This window comes from Thermobia domestica, chromosome 7, assembly GCF_964235325.1.
Source record: "Thermobia domestica chromosome 7, izTheDome1.hap1.1, whole genome shotgun sequence".
Taxonomy (NCBI): Eukaryota; Metazoa; Arthropoda; class Insecta; order Zygentoma; family Lepismatidae; genus Thermobia; species Thermobia domestica.
The window spans coordinates 181770851-181792992 of NC_137460.1; the positions used below are offsets into that span (position 1 = coordinate 181770851).

The window sequence follows — 22142 nt, forward strand, 5'->3', positions numbered from 1 at the left end:
TTCACTATGAACGCACACAGTTTGGAATCAAAACCTTCCAGTCTTGAAACCAAATTTAAGCTTTTTAGCAATGTGCTATCGTAACTATATGTTTATGCTGAAAAGCAGTCATTTTAAACTGTTTCGGGGGTAGGATTCTCCGCCGACATGAGAGTCCCACTTTCTATATCAGTGTTTTACTACACATTTAATCGCACAACATATGATTATCAAACTAAAGAGAGGGTGAAATTACACACTCCTGTACTGCCCAAATGACGCCGCTGGGACGTTTGCCTATAATTACTACGAAACATAAGAAGATCAACCATTGCATAACACTCACTTCTGCCAGTAGTTTTTAGAGCCCTGCGCCCGAATTTTAGACTTTGGGAAGCACAAAACGTACTTTGTGATTGACAATTTCCACAGATTTTACAAGAAGGATTATCCTAGCTTCATGTGATATGGTCTTCAAAGAAGGGAAAGAATGCAAATAACTGCAATCATGAAGCTATGAGAACATCTTGTGACCTTAATCCGACTCTACAAAGGTATTTCAGAATAAACGAATGAAAGATGGTTTTAGAACTACAAAGCTTGTAAACATGACTCCTGTTTTATTTGGTCTGAATGGAAAAAGTATATTACATCACACAAGGAGAGGAGGATGAGGACGAGTTAGATTGCATACTAAGAGCAGTCCGTCAGTCAGTCAGTCAGTCGATCGAGACGTGTTTCTGAATGCATAAGCACAGAATGCACAAAGAGTTTGTGTAAAGCTCATGATCACAGGTGCATAATTTTCGCACCTTAATAATAATAATAATAACAATAAAAAGTGAACTCCAGTTGAAATCGTACCAGGACTTGTTACAGAAAATCATATGCAAAGTGCCAAAAAAACAGTGTCATCTAGGTGGGTGTCCTAAGTGTCCAGGCATAACTGCTTTACAAAAACAGCTCCATCACATACTGGATGACAATCGATCGATGAAATAACGTACAAAGCGTGGGTGGCCGTTAACCGTTCCAATTTAGGAAGTCACAAAGAGTGCTGATCTGTATGTTGATTTTTGTGAAAAATTATGCAAGCTGACGAGGCATGCTTTAACTGTGAAGCAACAAACAAGTTTCCAGAACCATCTTAAAGAGACAATTAGTGTGGATGAATTTTTGGTCATTTGAGATTTTGCGAAGAACTATTCATTTGTGATTCACGACTGCTAACAAGGTTATCACTGATCAAACTCTCAAGCCACCATCCATCCTTTTGTGGCATAGTACAGAAGATCAGTGATGTCAGTTTCATTGTGATTTCGGAATGTCTTCGGCATAACACTGTTGCAGTACATTTATTTCAAATAACAGCCAATACGTATCTTGTTACAAAAATTTCCAATTGTGAATAAAATTCTCTATTTCTCTGATGGGGCCGCCGCCCAATATAAAAACACGAAACACTTCATCAATGTGTGTTACTACAAGGCAGACTTTAATGTTGATGCTGAGTAGCATATTTGTGCCAGTTACCATAGTAAAGGTGTTAGTAAATGGAATCTTTGATTTTTACGTCCCACGGTTATGCCGGTTAGGCTAAAGGAGACGGTGATTATGAGAAATGAATGAAATGGTGGAATGAAGAAAGTGGGAGGAAACGGGAGAACCCCGAGAAAACCCACGCACACGGTGTTTGTCCACCACAAAGTTCACTTGGCAGGGGCTGGGATCGAACCCGGGACCCCAAGCACCAGAGGTGAACGCTCTACCACTGAGCCACCCAGTACAGGTGTTAGTGATGGTCTCTCAGATTGCTTGAAAAGCGGAGCTGCCAGAGCCAGTTTGCACAGACCTGTGGAAAATACGCCATCCGCTGCCTTTCATTTTTGTACAAATGAGGATAATAACAGGGAAGAGAAACTTTTACATGAAAGGTCCTCTCAAGCTAAGATCATACCATCATCATTCGGAAGTTACATACCATTCTTCCAGTAACTGAAAGTGAAATAATGGTAAAACATCTCTCATTTCTGATGAAAGTACGGTCATGTGTATTTCTCAAGGTAGCGAAAGCATTCCCTTTCAGAACATTCGTGGTTTTGTGACTTGTAAATACAACCGTTTGTGGTGATTGGCCTGTGTAATATCTAGAGACAAACCAAATGAAACTGCTAACGTTAGTTTTCTTCATTCCCAAGGACCTTTGCCATCATTCTACCACCCTGGGCGTCCTGATATATTAACAGTACCATCCACAGCAGCTCTTTCAACTGTTGACGTAACATCAGCAACTGCAAGTACATATATAGGATCAATCACTACGATTCAGATATAGCTTCACAAAAGCTATAATAAAGGTTGTAAACATTGAAAATAAGTGTAAGATGTCTCAAATAGTCGGTAAGCAAATTACCGTAAAACTCAACACCTGCCTAAGTAACTCGAAAGGTAGACAGACGATTGTGTAAATTCAAATGAATACATCCAGAAACAAATTAAGTTGATTAGAGCTTCCAATATAAATTCCTTTGATGCTAGAAGTAAATAACAACAGGCAAACTGTTATCGACCTGAACCCAGATATTCACATGGTCAATATCTTGCAATGTTTGGTTTAATTTTGAACCGGATCCCATTCAGTGCCCAAAACACAACTGCGGTGTTTTAGTACACATACGGGACTACATTCTGGACAATTTTTAACAGGGACATTTCTGTGCGAAATTGAAAATTCAAATTTTACTTTCAATTTTTGAAGTAATATTCTTTATTGTACAGACTTTTTCAACAAACTTGTAGAGCACTCTTTAAGCTTTGTAATGTGTTTTTTCCATGTCTAGTTCACATATAAACCATTTTGACAACTGTATCGGGAAAAGGTTGAACACCCTGTATGCGTACACTTTCAGGAGGAGAGGTAATATTTTGGATTTAGTTTCATCTTCTACTGTAATAAAGCTGTGCATCAATTTTTAGAAAAATCTGAGATTGTCAAGTCTGATGACTTGTTGATTTCACATGGAATGTTCCAAATATAAGTTACATCCGTTTTATATTTTTCTTTTCTGAAATTTACAAACCTTGGTGCTTCTCTCAGAAAATCTTCACGCCGTTGTGTTAGATCTTGAGCTATAAAATTTTCAGTTTACAGAGTCGTCTCCAAGTAGAATCTTGGAAGCTGTGTACATGTTTTCATCAAAGTTTGATCGCCTCCAACTCCAAACCTATTTGGTCAAAGGAGAAAAAGCTTCACACAGGTTATGTTACTTGTACTACTAACAAAAGGTTCACGAAAATCTGACATGGTGGATTAAACGGCCGGAATGAACTGACTGGAATGACCCAATATTTAATGTTAACTGGATTCAGACCTGTCTTCAAATCTTCGATACAACATGAAGTGGGATTAACTGCCGCAGATAGCCGCTCCGAAATACAAATATATGGAGAAATGAACAGAACCAGACGAAATGTCAGCGGAGAAGTAACGAAGAAGGCAATAAAGATCATCAGTGAATAATCAGGGAGAGAAATTAAGTTAAATTCTGACTACATGAAATGGATTCGCGTACTGACGCGATATTATGGAAACACATACGGTAGTTATTTATTTCAAATCCAATGTCTTAAGATCTGATCTAGAAGGTGTATGCTGCAGTAATCGTGGGAAGACAAAAACGCATGGGGAAACTAATGAAAGGGGAGTTGCATCTGAATCAAATGTGGTAGTACAGGGCAAAATTTTGGGTGCTACCCAATTTTCTTTTTTTTTCGGGGGGGGGGGGGAGTGGGGTATGAATTTGCAAACTCACGAAAGAAATAGGTTATTTGTTTTGACAATAGGATTTTGCAAGTAATGAAAACATATTATGTTATTACCTCTTGCACGTATAGTAAGGTATAGATACGAAACGAAAAGTGTGCTCTCCACCACGTAATACTACATAAGAAAGGAACTATTTGAAGACACTGCAAAGAGATCAGAGAAATCCCGCCAAGCTGTGCCACATCCAAGGCACAAATATCTTTGTTGAGACATAAATGCTTTCCCACTATTTTCGGTTATGCATATACACACCGTCGGTGACACGCCTGCTCACTACAGACTCACCTCTTCACAGCCGCTCAGACTTCCGTGTCACACTCCTGCACTCAGATGACATTCGCGCTAATGATGGCCACTTAGCACAAACTGGTTTATGTTTTAACGTTAATCCGCGTTTTATACAATGAGATTTTTTGTGACATTCGTGCACACTTGTAGGTACACTCAGCCCTCTTAAGTCGATCTCCACCTCTTAATACAACTCCCTTAAGAAATACTTCCTAAGGCAGTAAGAGTACAGCACATTTCGTACTAAATGAAGTTCATATTTCATAAATGGTAGTGAAGAGCAAAGAAACGATGAAAATAAAACGATTAAATCAGTAAATTGTAAGAATTCTTGGTCCACTAACCGTGCCCTAAGAAACACTGTTTAAATTTACAAATGCCCAACCATTAATTGAAACAGGATGAGAACTTCGAACATGCAGTCAATTAGCTTTAAAAAACAGTCACAGATATCAGATTTCGCACTGGTTATGAGCAAAATTAATTTGAGTTAAACTCTGGATTTAAAAGGGAAAAAAAAAATCGATCGAATTCATACAATCAAGTTCTCAGGGCAACTGGTGCATCAAATGAAGTGGCATTACATTTCAATAGAGGAAAGCGAGAAATACATTAAGATATCTACGTGTTAACTTTCTTTTTTTGCTTAACGTCCCTGCTCTATAAAGCGAAGGTAAAGGAGCCTGTGATAGAGATTTGGTACATTGGTAAAATGAAGTGCGAGGACGCGGAAACTTCTGAAAAATTTATGCAGACCGTCTAAGTTCCAGCAAGCCCTGCCACAAGCAAGCAGTGCAATAAAGTAAAGACGTAATCTAACTTATCATTATTGTGTCCTCAAGCTCTAACAGAAAATGTCCAAGCCCACTTCGCGTGAGGGCACAGAACACCCGGGAGCGCTCTACGAATGAGCCAATCACGATCTCATGATCTGAAGCTAAATAGATCTTGCTATAGAAACAACTGCGTGTGGGTCAAGTTTAGGCAAATCACTCAAAATAACTGTAGGAAAATTATAAATACGGCTATACTACCGCAGATGATGGCTCCAGATTAGACCCACAGGAAGCAGTTGTCAACACTGCATTACTATAGTACGGCCGCTGTATCTCTGGCTCTGACAGCTATGCGGAAAAGAAAGCGAGGGTTGATACCACATTGACACACCCCTATTAGGCTCAATGAGTGACCGAGCTTTCACCGCGCAGGCATGGAAACCAGACATTGTTGCCGTTTCGTATTCTTCCTTTTGTTTGTGCATAGTTGAGTGAAAACTGCATCGAGATCGTGTTTGGTTATTGCACCTTTTTTCTTTTCTTTTTGTGTGTTTGGGTGTGCTGTTAAGAAGTACTGTTTTTAATTGGTGACAATGACTATACTAAACGCAATGTTAACTTGAGAGCCGCATCACAAGCGCATTAGTACATGTCGGCGCGCGAACCGTTTCACAGGGAAGCCTATATATATATGTGTGTGTGTGTTTTTTCGTGTGGCTCTCAATCGCCAGGGTTTCAACTGGCGCTGGGTTTCAGCTGATATGCACGGAGCGGTGATTTCTCATCCTTTTCCTGCCGCTTACGAAAAATATGTTTCTTGGTCTATTTGTTTTAATAATTCATGAAGATACGACAATAGTAATAAATGTATTGGAAATTCGTACATGTATTTGCAATCCTCTCAATTAAAACCTGAGAGCATGAAAACTATTTTGCTTATTCATTTCAATTGATTAAGGTAAGAAAGGATAAGAAATGAGGTTATTCTCATATATCTACCTGGAAAAGGTCAATCATAAACAGAAACATACGAGCAGCCACCCTCCCACACAATAAATTAAAAATACGATTTTTTTTTTTCTGAAAGAACAGCAACTCTACATTGGCAGAGTAAACCAGTAGCGAACCGGCAACAATCATATCAACAATTTCTTTAATAGTTTTGTCTGCATATTTTTCTCTTAGTCGAGCAGACACATTGATGACAATTTACTTTGCTTGACTTTAAAGAGGTTTCCCTTCCTCGTGTTTGCGATAATACTGAGAAGATAATTCGGATTCATTCGTGATTTCAATTTCGCGCTTAACACTCTCCATGGTTTCAGTTTCACTACACCCACGTACCCACACTAATACACGCGTGAAGACGATATTTGGCAGAGCAGTGTTACTCTCTGCACAAATATTGCAGAAGTTACATGTGAGTCCCGTTCTTTTTTTGTTTTTTTTTGTTTCATTTATCAGCAGACAAAGCAGTTTCTTAAGGGGAACTATTCTATTTAATTTATATATCATATAAAAATATTAAGCCATTTCCTATCCATTGTGGACGGTTTCTAACATTGATCAATTAACTAATTTTACTGGTCCTCTGCTTTTGTTATAAGATTTTTCAAGTTTATAATCTTGCAACACTTGCAAGAGACTCGCATCTTAGCTGCCGGCTTTTCACTCCTTTCTTTCCTTTTCTCTTTCCGATTCTGAGTCGTGACGTCATTTTCATAACCCGTTACTAATAAATCTAGTACCTTTTATTTTAAATATTGTTTCTGTATTGACATTTTTATATACTTGAACTCAATTAGCTCTTTGAATTGATCTCCTAAGTAATGTTTTACGTGTGTAACGTGAAGAACTATATAATGTGCGCGGAGTCGCCTGAATTGAAGCTGCGTATCTCGGCTATCAGGATAAGGTCGCGGCGAGTATAGTTCTTCAGAACCGAAGGCAAAGAAAATAATGTATAAAGGGAAAATTGGCAACATTGTTTTGTCCACGTGCAGAACTGTCAGAGCCAGAGACGTAGCGGCCGTACTATATTTATCAGTTAAATTTACAACGCCCGCTCCAACTCATACAATTACTCAGAAACGAGAAAGTACATTATAAATTTAATGAAAATGGACCAAAACTTTCCTAACCTTAAGCTAAACCGTTAATATCCGTATCTTACTCTACCCTATCCTACTCTACTATAACCTTTTAAACCGTCCCTACTTATCGATGCGAAGCTGGAACGTCAAAACCCTACCCCTATTCATTTGTTATGCATCTTGTCTAGGATTTTTCCAAATTCGTATCCATCTTAACTTTTAACTGTCAACCACAAATACTTACTATTTTGATGCATTTTATGTTTTCCACTAGAATTACATTTATCTATTATATCACTGCACTTTTGCAAACTCAGCACTATTTAGAAATAACGATGAAACGAATCCATACCTTTTCCAGTTTTCAACTAGCACGAAAACAAAACCCTACTAGTTATATAAATGAACTTTCAGAGGGGGAATCTGGACGGGCCCCCCTATAAAAATACATGACCTGGGACAAATTCCAAAACTGATATGAAAAATAATTCTCTCCTGAACAATAACGCCAAGACTTAGGAAGGGTTTCTCAAGGGAAGAGTTACATTAATAAATACAGTTTAACTTCAAGAGGGCTGAATATAGGTAGCATACAAAAATGCAAAGTACAAAACACGAATAAACATAAACCAACTTGTGCTAGGAACTCTGCACGAACGCCATCTAAAAGTTAAGATATTAGTGCAGCTAGGCGGCCCGAGCGGCAGCAATGATGTGTATACGCATACCCGAGGATAATGGGAAAACATCTTATATGGTACAAAAACATGTCCATTGCGTATGGTACAGCTTTAACGCACACTTCTGAATCACTGTACGGCAAGGTTCTAGATTACTGGTCCCCCTTCCACTGAGCAGTAATAAAGACAGAAAACAACGTGCCCTGCGGGGCTCCAACCCGCCTTCACTCGCTGACGCTCGCTCGGCAATACTGTAAGTTAAATGTATAAACTTTAGTACGGAAAGAAACCTACCCAGCTACTAATCTACATGGGGCACCAGTAATCCAGAGCCTTCCCTCACTTTACACCCTGCCTTCATGTAGCACTATAGGTTATGGGCTTATGGAGTGTTACGAGGTAAACAAACCACTTTCCGTTTCGTATCTCTATCTTACTGTACATGAAAGAGGTAAAATCTTGGCACATTTTCATTACTTGTACAAGATGAGAAATCAAACGTCTTAATTCTTCCACAGCTTTAAAGTGCATGACCCCATAAAGAGGAGTCTCAAAAAATTCTGACAAGACTCACCACAATTGATTCAGATCCAACTCCCATTTGGTTAGTTTCGGCTTTACAGTTCTGTTTTCCAATCATCACTGCAGGATATAGGTTGTAAGTTTATTAATATAATGGTTGGTTTGAAACAGTGCTATATTGCGCTCTATTCCCAGTTTCGCTAATATCGCACCAATACACAAACTCATACTCCAGTTTAACTTTTCGTCTCCATCTGTCCATTTCTTGTAAATTCTGCATTCCGGGGCTGCCGTCTGCGGTCATTAACGCGCTCAGAAGTTCAATAAAGACACAGGAAGTACATCGGTGCTGGTTTACTTCTGGCACACCATATTTTGGAAGATTTACAAGTTGCAACACTTGGCATGAAAACACATTTATGAAATACAAATCTCTGCACGCGACAGAACTAAATACGAAGTAATACACCTTACATTTACAAGTGATTTACGGAAGGTACAATGAGTGCACATGAAAGATAACTATTACATATTACCTTCCATCAGCGTCACAGAAGCTCTAGTTTATATTTACAGGCGAAGCGCTACTACTACGAACCCCTTAAAAGTGCTTTGAGACTCTTATTGGCAAAATCCATTTCTCACTAGTTCGGTTAGTTACTGTCGTTGACTCACCTTCTTCATTCGAACCCTCCGCGCACACTGAGACTGAAGCAACTTTGACCTGCCCTCACCCAGTTATATAGTATTCGTACATTCTAGTGGCCACTTACCACAGGCTGGTTTTTTTCCCGCCCTTTAACGGATATGCAATACTCCCGAAAACCCTATTTATAAACAAATCGTAAAAGAATCCTTCAGCAATTACCTCGGATGGCCCCCTTAGATTTTTCCTATGCCATGAGATATATTCAAGTCTCAAGCGTGCGTCAATAAGGAAATTAGTGAAAATTGAGATTACAATTTTTCAACAATTATTTCGAGTGGTCTGTCAAAAATAAACCTGCACGTTTAATCCTATAATTATATGCGGCGTCCACATAGGCCTATGTACCATTAAAACACAATACCGGTACCCAAAACAAAACCAGTGCTAGGTAGATACAAAGAAGACTGAGTCAGGGCAGGACCATGTTGGTACGCCAACGCGGCAGCGAGCATTACGAAGGATACAGGCATATTAGCGACGGTGGTTATACGCCTAAGAGAGGCCTGTGAAAATATGTGGGCTTTCGCAGTGACCAGAGTTCATATAGTAGGCCTATTTTGTCATGGTTTAGATTAGAAACTATACTTGTCAATACAAAATACAATACTTCTGTAGTATCCAGAATAGTCTTCATTTATATGTACTTACATATATTTACCGTGGTGTAATACTCATGATTTTACACTTGTAATCCTACACCTGTAAACATAAACAGAGATTTATAATATACTGTTTAAATCTGCAACTTCCAGAAATGTTCCTAATAAACAGGTCTCTCATGTAGAGTATTGGATTTTACCTGTAAAGTTTGCCAAATGCGGTGTACCTAGACTTGGCCAGCACCAAACACCTAAATTACCATCTACGCTCACGCAATTTCCTCTCCACTGCAAGTGATTTCTTCAACTGACATCAACGAATATCCGCATATCTAGTTCAATTAGCCTTGCATGAGCATACTTTCTCTAGAAGTACCATTTAAATGACGTACTACTACTTCATCTCGAAGGGACATATATCTTAAAGAGGTTCCGTAACTACATTTCACCCGCAACTCTGAATTTTCAACGTATCTAATTAAGTAATTTACGTTTATATTTTTGTGCGCGAGCTTCTCAACATGGCGGGTAAGAAATAAAACAATTTAATTAGCCTATTCACATCGAGAACAAGTAATGAACTTGAATGGTACTTTCCATGGAAGATAACACACCCTATGTATTACCAATATTCAAGGAAATGAACCAGCACTTACCTACGCCGTCCAGAGAATATTTCTGCACATTTCAAAGCCTCTCACTATATGCTTCTGGTTCGCTTTCCCCGGACGTTATGGCTACCTTCCCTGGAACTGGGAATATACAACAACACATAGAGAAAATTCTCACATTCAATTATCAAAAGCTAGTAATACACTTCTGCTCGGTTATTCCGTTTCATTATTTCACATCCTGGCGCAATTCTGGTCTATGATGTTTCTTGATTTTCATGATTATTTCAGATTCCACAAAAACACCTGAACCACTTACATTTACAATGGCTACGCAGCTATATGCACAACGAGTTGCCAGAGTAGCGAAAAATCCTCCTTTGAAAATGTCCTGTTTGTGATTGGTTAGAACCAGTCACATGACAATATCACTTACATATTTCCTTAAATTTTGCAATGTTCGTATTGTTTTCCAAAACTATATTCTCTTTTCCTGCTACATGGTGACATTTTGAATAGCAGCAAATGATTTTTGAGATGAGCTATTACAGTATTTTAACTATTTTCTTTGAAGAAATACCACAGCGTCCCTCTTGCTCGACACAACCCCATTACGATCACGTGATTCCGCTTCCACATGGAATTATGGGAAAGTGATATGAGCGGTTTTTCGCAAGGTGGGTTTAAACAGAAATACATAAATATATTTGTTTTTATATACATATATACTCCTATAAATATCAATAAGAGACATGTACAATTCAGACTATTGTATTAACATGTAAGTATTATGCAAAGTGTATTTTATATAACTACAGCTAAAGCAGGAGTGACAGCAGTGTAGCACAAATAAGTTACACTCTATAACACAGTGGTTTAATATGTCCAAGTTAAGTTTAAAGACAACGTAGGAGGTATTCTTTAGAACTTAAACTTCGTAAGTTAATTGTCTCCTCGCCTATTTCTTCAAGTAATTATATATTCAAACGGTATGAGATTGTCTCGTTCGGTACAAATAACTTTTAGCTACCGAAAAGACACAATACTGTAAGTGTAGGATATTTTACACAAATTTGTGTTGGAGCTTAGCAAGCAGTTAGTAGCATGTAATTGGTTCGGGGCATTTCCCGAACATGCGGTTCTACCAAATAGAAAATTTGTAGGTAAAATACGATGTAAACATTCTTCGTGAAAAAAATTGGGTGTGAATTTAAGTAGCCAGTGAACAGCTTATTGAAATGAATTCTGAGTGATAGTGAAAAAGTTGCGTGTGTAAGTGTTCTCGTTCACTATTATCGTTTATGCGTATACCCCCGTCGTTGACGTGCCTGTTCCATAGGGACGCGCCCCTTCTTACTTCGGTCCCCCTACTGTCCTCCTGCCCTGACTCCGTTAGATAGCACTCGTGCTTTTTAGTGGCTACCTAGCACAAATTGGTCTCTGTTTTATGCCATACGTTCACACTGAACTTATACTGAGCCCTTCTGAAGTTGGTCTGCAAGTAGGAATGTAGTTCCTTATTTAGTGCATGCTCTGCTAAAAGAAATACAAAGCTCTAACGTAAGTTCAAAATGACAGAAGTGGGTCAAAGTTTATACACTTTTCTGCTAGAGCAATGCCGGCGAAAAATTTTTCACATGGTAGCCCATTTAACCTATAAATTTTCTGTTTGGTAGAACCGTCTACTCGAGTGAACCCATATGACCTTACAACGTGCTGATCACAAGTAAGAATCGCTACATCCCAAGTTAAGAACAACACATTTCGTAAAATTGCAGAAAAAAATTCAAGATTCGGTATCAGAAGACAAACGAACTCAGGTGCCGATTAAGAATAATATGTGATAAAAACCGTAATTTTTCCGTTAAGATGAGTGGAAGCATATGAAAGACGGTTTTATAGGATATTAAATTCAACTTTCGCAGGGATTTTTCACGGTGTAGGAAGGAAGAATTATATGTTTTATAAATGTGAAACTATTATAATCATGGTTTGTAAAGGCCCCCGTTGGTTTTTTTTCGGGTTGGTCTCACCTGAAAAAAAAAAAAAAAAAAAAAACACCTTCGTTTTTGAGCTTTTTGTTATAGTATTATATTGGTACAATTACAATTAGTACATTGAAAGGGCCTATGTTTAGCAGAAGGGGTCCAGCTCTTTTCTCTAAAAAATGTTACAATTTTGGTAATTTCTGTTCACATTCTGTTAGTTTAGGGTAGGGTTGGTTAGTTTAAGTTAGATTAGGCTAGTTTAGGTTACGTTAGGTTAGTTTAGATTATGTTATATTAGTGTAGGAGTTCCGCATAATTTTCCAAAAAATGACAGAATTTCGCTTATTTCTACTAATATTACGTTAGTTTAGGTTAGTTCAGGTTAGCTTACGTTAGTTTATGTTAGGTTAGGTTAGATTTGGTTACGTTATGTTCCGTCTAAGTACTTACATCACTCATTTCTCCTGTAAATTTTGTGTTTTTACGTGCTTCTGGACCCCTTGTACTAAACATACCCCATTGAAAGTGATTTTTATCAGATTTTAGACTTGGTCGAATTAGATGCTTTCACGTTAAGGTAGTCCTATACAACATTCAACATAAGACCTTTATAAAGTTCTGAATGCACTGAATGAATTAAAAAAAAAACACTTAGATTGAGATCAGGGTTGGCTGGTTTAAACCAAGGTGGTTTAAACCAAGGTTTAAACCAGCTGGTTTTTTCAAAAAAAACCCAACTGGTTTAAACCAAAAAACAAAAAAATGTTCGTAAAAGTGTAAGTTTTTGTAAAATCTTGATGAACACACATTTGTGGGCTATCACGTTTCACTCCCGTATATTATTCGTATTATATTCAGACCTAAATTCCCCATTCATTACTCAAAAAGATTATACTACAAAAGCAACTTTTTTTTACAAGTTTATAAATGTTTATTTTGTGATTTTTTTGTAGTTGTTATTATTGTTATGTAATTGCAATCGAATAAAAATTCTAAATATTGTTTCGTTTCAATGTTTACTATTGATAAAATACATCGAAAATGCCGTACTTTTTGTGTGTGTGTGGGGGGGGGGGGTCATACAGACCCCACGAGAGGCATTTAGTGAAATAAGTATCTTTGTTATCTATTTATGTATAAATGAGTCTGAGCCAAAGTGGACTCAAATAATTCGTATCTTTATTCCCTTTTCTTATTGATATGCAGATTAAGTCGGTGTATTTCTTTAATTTGGACGAATAAAGGTCGTTGTTAACTAACTTGAACTAGATTAGTTCTTCTGTACTCCGTCGTACTTTGAAATTGTTCATATGTAATTAATTCTGTGTAATGGTTTCACTTGTGCAACTGTTTATCTTTTTGTCCTTCTGAAATGACTCTTGACAGTTATATTAAGAAGCATGTAAAGATCAGTACAACGTATTTTTTTATCAGGATTCCTTCGTGAGTGAGTCGGCAGACGTATCGCATTTGTGGCCAATTAGTCCTGGTTCCGAGTTCAAATGGAGGACAATTTCTCTCGGATGTAACTCGAGAAGCGGTTTTTATTCCGCTTTAAGCTTATGTGACCCCTTCCAGCATAACCCGGTTGTTGCATAATAACATCAAGGCGAAACAAACTTATTTCTGTCCATATATGATATGAATATATAGAGCAAATCATTTAAACCATAAAAACCTGGTTTAAACCAAAAAAAACCTGGTTTAAACCAAAAAAACCTGGTTTAAACCAAAAAAACCTGTTTTTTTGGTTTTTTTTAATAAAAACCATGGTTTTTGCCAACCCTGATTGAGATAGTTATAGAACAAATTAATGTATGGATTATGATTATAGTCTGTTTGAAGTAAAATATGCAGTTTTGTACTTTAGAAAATACTTTTCGTGAATAGTGTGCTCGTCGATTCCGCAACACCGAGGGACGTTATCCCTCATACGTTTGACGGGTTTAAGTGGCAAGATTCTAGAACACAGGTCTCCTTTCCCATTTAGCTGTAATAAAGACAAAACAACAACGTGCCCTGCGGGGCTCTAACCCGCCTTCACTCGCTCACGCTCGTTCGGAATGCTATGTGATTTAAATATTAAACTTTGGTACACAAAGGGACCAACCTAGGTACTAACCTCTATAGGGGGACCTGTGTTCTAGAACCTTCCCGGCTTAAGGCCATAGATGTCCGTACTAATAGTAAATATGTAAATACATTAGTAAAACTATTAGTGTTATTTCCTACCTCTGATGTAAAAGACAAGTATTCTTCAGTAAAATTTGGTTTTCCAACAACAACAATTTACTTCAGCCATTTATTGCCGCTCTTCAAATAAGCATTCTGTAGAATCAACACCAGCAGTAAGCGTGAAGATTGTTGTCAAATTGAAGAAGCTCGGAGGTCTGAAGACTATGTAACGCTTACCATTTCAAGTGTTGAATTCAAATTTCCGTACTAGTGGAAGTTTCGATGTACAGTAAAGAAAGCTGCAGTTCCGAAGAAAGAAAAAAGCCGCGAAAGAAGCGCTCGGGAAATTCCCCCAATTGAACGCAGAAACATTGGAAATGAATACTTCAACAATAAAACTATTTAGTTTGCACTGAAGATAATTCATTTCATTTAAGACTTTATGAAACAATTACTTTATAAAATATGAATTTTATCTTTGTTAATTGTTTTAAATTAATTTTCGGGAAACAAACGTCTTACAACAAATGCTCGGGAGACTTCCATAATTGAACGCACAGAGTATCGAAAGTGAACTTCAACAATAAAGCCATTTATTTTACGCTGAAAGATCTTTATTTCATATAAGACAATTTGAAACATTTATTTATTTCATACAACATGAATTATATCTTTGTTTTAAATTAATAGACCCCTTTTTGTACTCATATTTGTCGAACGTCAGTCAGACTTCTGGATGACTTGATCTACATTTGTTCGTTTGTCTGCCGAGCTCCTTCATGGCTAAGCAGTTAGCGTACGCGTCTTCGGTGTGGGAGACACGGGTTCGGTTCCCGGCGGAAGCTCATGTGGTTCGGATTCCATGTTAATCAGTAGGTCTCATCTCATATAGCTTCTCTGCTGAAGGGGATGTTCAACACAAAATCAACTCAACTCGTTTGTCTGACTCTACCGCACACACTAACAGGGTTCAATTTTCGGTCTTTTAAGTTAAAATTTTCATAGTACAAGCACAAGACACACTAAATTTCTATACGATTTTCGCGGCATACCAGCGTAAAATTTCAAAATAGCGACTATCCATGCTACAAAGCGCAATTTTCAGTCTTTTAAGTTAAAATTTTGATGGTGGAAGCACGAGATATGATAAATTTGATGTATTAATTTTCTCGGCGATCTAATGGAAAATTTCAAATGGCGGTCATTTTTTGTAAACAGCAGTGAGTAGAAAGTTGTTGCACGTAGTAACAATGACAATCTTAAAATATAAATCACATTTTAATATTTTTACCCCAAAAACTTTGAAATATTTTGAAAAAAAAAAAATTAAGTTTGAAAAAACCATATGGGCCAGGTGGGTTGGGCTTTTTCAAACCCTGATCATGAGGGCTAAGCTAGGGTTCAAACTAGTGAGCGAATATTAAAGGCTACTATGCAGGGTTGGCTGGTTTAAACCATTAAACCACCTGTTATTTTCAAAAAAGAAAAATGCTTTAAATCGTGGGAACTTGCTGGTGACGTTCCCACATATCAAACTATCCGCATTACGTTTATCTAGTTTTCACCTTTTAATCAAGGGGTCTCAATTCTCGGTCGAACCACAACCCATCTTTCAAGTGTAAACCAAGTAGCAATTTGAGGTGTCCTTTTAAGCGAAAGTCTTCTCCGTGATAACCTTGGTATTTCATACGGATGTTAAACCTAAACGTACGAAATGGAACCAAATTATATATTTCTACTTGAATGAACGCCTGTTGTTTTATAAAGAAACCAGGGTTGCTTAAATATATTGATAGAAATTGGCAAAATTTATCAACTGCCTACGTAGCTTCCAACATCGACTTGGATTTGACTTTGTTTTAATTTTATTGAATGACATCTACATACCAAATTTGTAATTTAATACCTCAGTTTTAGCGTAGTAATTATGATACGTTAACCTTAAAATTTTACATACAAATACATTTAAAGTAATAACAGGATTTTCCCAATGGCTAAGGCGGGAGTTTCTCAATTTTTATATATAATTCTGGTATAATGTTCTTACTTGTGTAACTGTTTATCTTTTTGACTTGAAATGACTCTTGACAATTGTATTAACAAGTAGGCCTATGTAAAGATCAGTATTTTTATCAGGAGTCATTCGTGAGTGAGTCGGCAATCGCATTTGTAACCACTTATTCCCGGTTTCGTGTCCAAATGGACAATTTCTCTTGGATATAAGTTGAGAAGCGGTTTGGATTCCGCTTTAAGCTTATGTGACCCCTTCAAGCATAACCTTGTTGTTGCATATTAACACCAAGGCGAAACAAACTAATTTCTGTCCATATCTAATATAAATCCATAGAGTAAATTATTTAAACCAAAAAAACCGGATTTAAATTTTAAGAAAACTGTTTTTTTTTTTTTTTTGTTTTGTTTGTTTTTTTTTTTTTTTTTTTTTAAATAAAAACCCTGGTTTTTGCCAACTCTGCTACTGTGTTACATACTCTTCTCCACTGGAGAGTATTTGCACAAGATGTAGGAAACCTGTATTTTATGTTTCCAAGTTCACAGCTACATTTGTCAAAGCATTAACGTGCTCTAAAATGTGTGATTTTATGCGGTACTTAGTGTTCGTTTCCACTACTTCGCTAGGGAATAATCTCTCCTTCGATGACGCATTTGTTCTTTATAGGCAGACACCTGGTTCTTTTCATATGAATTCACCAGATGCATGTTCCTTCATAGTCATAGATTTTTTTTTTTTTGGGGGGGGGGGGAGTAGTGTGATCAAGGTAACATCAATGATCTTTCCCAACCTGCATTTTCCACAATAAACACAAGCTACGTACTGCTCTACTTGTAACTCAGTAACTTGTGGCTGCGCATGTTTCCTTTTACCGAGTGTACATTGTGTGAATGAAGAGAACCAGAAACTCTGCGCACTTGAATTGTTAGTGGATTCGGTATGGGGGTGAAACTATGATAGTGCCTGATGCCACGAATTGGCTATGTATTAGTGTACCTTTTCTCCAAAGCAATGGAAGAAGTAGATATTTCTGGTAATGAAACATACAACATTTTGATGCCAGTGATATTCTTGTCTGCATATTTGAAAAGATCTTCAGGTGTTAATACCATATCTTTTGGGTGTTTAAGGCTGTAGTGAGTAGCCATTCGTTTCACAGTTGCACCAATACCATCACATGCCGTTTTTAACAGCTTGTACCAAAGAAATACCACTCCGCCATTGTGCCATGATCTTCCAGATGGTAGCACAAATTTGTGAGGTTTTTGTGATTTTTATACTGTGAAGCTGAACCATCACTGAAATACGAAATATGGGCCACTTTCGGAACAACATTTCTAATATGAGCAACAATGTGTTTCTGAAATGACCAAAATGTATTTATGGTGCCTTTAATTTCAATTAAGGCAGAGCATGTACCATCACCATCTCAGATATTGTTGAAACTTTTTTCATAGCAACTAGACATGTTTATGAAAGACTTTTTGTGTGTGTGTGTCGAATAAAAATTCCCGCCAAGTAATGGGCCGTCAAAAGACGCGGAGTACAAGTTTTGAATTGTAGAAGACATGAAAAATGGTCAACTTCGGAGTCCCACCATTCAGCTATGGAAACAAATAGACTTATAATTCTTGTTGTGGTATGTACATAGAGATATAAATAAACTGTTTTATTATAGTTTGGTTTGCACATGCGTATCTTTTTGTACATAAATTAACAAATGAACGTCAGTTTATCTGAAAAGTCGAAGTTTGCGAATTTTTGTCGAGCACTTCCGGTTCGACTTTTAAAATTGATTTCAGGGTTGGTAAGACCTAGTTACCCGCTTTCCGAAAAAAATTTTGTATCGCTTTTATGTGCAACCGTTTCGCCGCAAAAAGTTCGAGAAATTGTCAGATGGTTCAACTTTACATGAATAATAAACACACCAAATATAATTCCCGACCAGTGCTTCATGAATTAACTACAGCCTTTTGAAGTTACCGAAGTATCGTTGACTTTGATGTCACAGTTGGCAACACTGGAAAGAATAAAGGTGCAACCATTTGATAATGTTTGTGATTCACATTCATTAAATGAAGAATAAAAGTTTTTCCTGACTTTTTTTATTTATTATTTTGATCAAAAATGCTCTGTGAAGTATTAAAATGAACCTCCTCCCTACTACTCAGTTTTCTTAAACCGAAGTAATCTGAGATAGAAATTACGATTACGAAACACACAAATTTTAAGTTTACTTGAAACGGCCACCCAATAAATTCTGATAATCTATAAAAAGCCTGAACTATTACCTCAGTGATAATTTGGACAAATTCCCAATAAGTGCGATGTCATTACACTGATCGAAAATAGACAAAATGTTTTTCTTTTTTTAAAAAATCGAATCGTTTTCTTACGCATTCCATCAAAGAAATTTACACACTTTTACTAGAACAAGCGCAGCATAAGAATGGGTCACTCGAAATTTTATAGTATTCGACCAGAGTGGATCAGTCCGCAACCTGCGAGGGAAGTAAGTGAGAGAGAGAGAGAGAGAGTATATATATATATATATATATATATATATATATTGTGCAAATTTTAAGTTAGCTGCTACTGCGATGCAACAAATCAAATGTGCAGTGTGTACTGAAGCTGTCATGAGTGACTATTTTCTTTAGTAGTATGATCCGTAGAAAATGACAGCTGTCTTCAAGAATGTGGTGAGTGTCCTGGAGTGGATGGAATAAGTATGGAATCCTTAATTATTGATCCTGATGAAAATGAAAGTGTTACGTGTGCCACATGGGAAAACTATGATCTCGTTAAACGAAAAAAAAAAACTGTACCACTTTCTGTTTTCGTATCGTACGTTGCTTGTTTAACTGTAAGAAATATAATTCATGACTACATCAAGAAATCCAAAGATAATTAATTGCTACCGAAAAGCATCGTATAAAATCTCAAGATACAAATTCTATTTTACTTCATGTGGACTTCGCTGAAAACTGGACTGTTATTCTTCAAAGTGAAATTCAGAGTTATCACCGGAAAGTGAGCAAATTTCCATCTTTCTGGCAGTGGTATATTATTATGAAACAACTGACAGTTTTGTTGTAATAAGCGATGACAAAACACAGAATTCGGTTCATGTACTCATAGCCATAGACAAGATTCTAAAAATTCTCGAATAAAAGTGAAAATATAGGTTATAGAAAAAGGTTCGAATGCATGAAAATAAGTGTCCACGAGGTGTGACACACAGACACACACACACACACACACACACAAAAAAAAAAAAAAAAGAGAGAGAGAGACTGGTCCAATAAATCGTCGTACTTACAGAATCAGTTCTCCGTGACATTATCACCTTTCAAGTAGTCCCCTTTAGCATTCATACACTTCTGCATTCGGTGCTGCCATTGCTGGTAAAGTTCTGGAACGAGGTTTTTGAAAGGCCCCTCAGAAGATACTCCGTTTTTGCCTGAACCTCTTTAACTGAGGTGAAATGGGTTCCCTTTAAGCAAGATTTAACTTTGAGAAATAATAATAATAAAAAAGTCGCATGAAGCCAAAGTGAATAAGGAGGATGCCCCATCACAGTAATGTTGTTGGCAGAAACTGCTTGACAGATAGGGCCCTGTGAGCGGCTGCATTGTCTTGGTGTAACGACCATCCATCACCCCCCAACTGTGGCCTTTTTTCCCCTAATAGTTTCACAAAGTCTTTCTATTACTTCAATGCACCCGTGTTGATTAACAGTTTGACCACTGGAAACCCGCTCAATCATTACAATTCCATAAATGTCGAAGAAAACAATTAATATTGCCTTGAATTTTGAGTTTGACATGCGTGCACTGTCCCTTCTACCTGAAAACCGCTTATGCCATTCAAACATACGTACACGAGACAAAGTTCCATCTCCATACGACGCCTCGGTTAACATTTGAAATGTTTCCGGGCTGATTTCTTAAGTTTCACAAGTTGTTTCGCTGTTTTACATTAGACATTTTCCGGCAGAATGCAGTTGCACGTGTACAATTTCCCAAACCGTGTCAATAATTTCTGATGGTGTTGCATCCCACTTTAAAAATAAGCTTTCAAATGTTCGAGATTCAGACAAGTCTAATAAAGCAGTGGTTTTTCAGTGAAATTTGTCATGCATGAATCTCTGCGACGGTATTGGGGGTTGTAAAGAATGTGGCAACATGGCATAACCTTAGCAAAAGCAGATACACATTATGAAAACCGCAGAAGAATTAGTGAGTATAGTGCAAGTACAAACTCCGGGTATTACTCTCGTTTTGTTGCTTGGAACTAAATTCGACGACTTCCGGAAGAAAAAAAGGGAAATTATGCGACCGGTAACAGGTATTCAACGAAGTCATCTTTGGCTTTCGGAAAATGACGAAGTTTTTAACGGATCACCATGAACTAACTTCATGCTTCCCCCAAAATCGAACTTCTGCAATTCAAAGTGTAAATTTAAGAAATCTGCAAAAAGGAACTTTTGTTACATACATATATGTATAATAACCAGTGGTGCGTAGCAGAAATATTATGAATAAATCATGAAGTGCTGTTTATGCTTCCACATGGACCTTCAGCATTTGTGACTATCGACAATGTGCTACGCAGGGGCGGATCCAAGACGGACTTCTGGAAGGGAGGAGATAATACTGCTACTTAGAGCTACTTTTAACAGCTCCAAACTCTGAGATCGGTTTTATTTATATATAAAATAAAAAAGTTTCTTCCCCCTAGATCCATACCTGGACGAGTTGTGATTGAGCCAACACCTATTGGAGCACCTGCACGGTTACATACTTACTATTAGCGAAGAAGACACCAACCAAGCAAATGATTGGTCCATGTAAAATAAATAAATAAAATTAAATTAAAAAATCAGTAAAATTTTGTTTCCGAAGACCATTTTAAGTAAGTGAACTTGAAATTTGTGCGTTTTGTAATCGTAATTTCCACCTCAGATTATTTCGGTTTAAGAAAACGGAGTAGGGGGAGGCTCATTTTACTATTTCAGAGAGCCGCCTTGATCAAAATAATGAAAAAACATTCAAGAAAACCTATTTTTCATTTAATGAATGTGAACCACAAACATCATCAAATCATTGCACTTTTATTGTTCACAGTGTTGCTAACTGTGACATCAAAGCTAACGAAACTTCGCTAACTTTAAAAGGCTGAAGTTAATTCATGAATCATTGGTCGAGAATGGTATTTGGTGTGTTTATTATTCATGTAAAGTTGCACTATCTGACAAAATTTCAGAATTTTTTTAAAAAAAAAAGTGTTTTCGAGAAAATGGCGCCCAAAAATGGAGATTTTTGAAAATTTTACAATTTCTCGAATTTTTTGAGACAAAACGGTTGCACACAGAAGCGATACAAATATTTTTTCGGAAAGCGGGTAACCAGGTCTTACCAAACATGAAAACAAAATTTTAAAATTCGAACCGAAAGCACTCGAGAAAAATTCGCAAACTAAGACTTTTCAGTTAAATTGACGTTCATTTGTTAATTTATGTACAAAAAGATACGCATGCGCAAACCAAACTATAATAAAATATAGTTTATTTATATCCCTATGTGCATACCACAACAAGAATTGTAACTCCACCTGTCTCTATGGAAGAATGGTGAGGCTCCGAAGTTGACCATTTTCCATGTCCTCTACAATTCATAAATTGTAGTACTCTCCGTCTTTGATAGCCCATTACTTGGCGGGAAATTTTTTTTCGACAAAACAAAAAAAATATGGGTCTCTTAAAAACATGTCTAGTTGCTATAAAAACAGTTTCAACAATATCTGAGATGGTGATGGTACAATTTTATGTTTTTTTGCCTGAGTTGAAATGGAAGGCACCTTTGTCTAAATAGGTTTACCTA

General features: G+C 37.1%; 2 protein-coding genes across 4 annotated transcripts in view; one reads left to right on the forward strand and one right to left on the reverse strand.

The window, feature by feature from the left end:
* LOC145689431 (bromodomain-containing protein 3-like) overlaps window positions 1–10268 on the reverse strand; it is a gene marked incomplete in the record, with an annotated part of 116432 nt that extends 106164 nt beyond the window's left edge. Inside the window, 2 exon segments of the mRNA XM_081763589.1 lie at window positions 3060–3203; window positions 10129–10268.
* Window positions 10269–10616: 348 nt separating this feature from the next.
* The window catches only part of wds (WD repeat-containing protein wds), a 66447-nt gene continuing 54921 nt past the window's right edge, over window positions 10617–22142 (forward strand). Inside the window, exon 1 of one of the 3 annotated variants that reach the window (XM_081765646.1) lies at window positions 10617–10760. The gene's annotated coding sequence lies outside the window, so the exon portion shown is untranslated. Of the gene's footprint in view, window positions 10865–10906; window positions 11021–22142 lie in introns of those variants that run through there. The other 2 variants (XM_081765648.1, XM_081765649.1) reach the window with 2 other exon arrangements.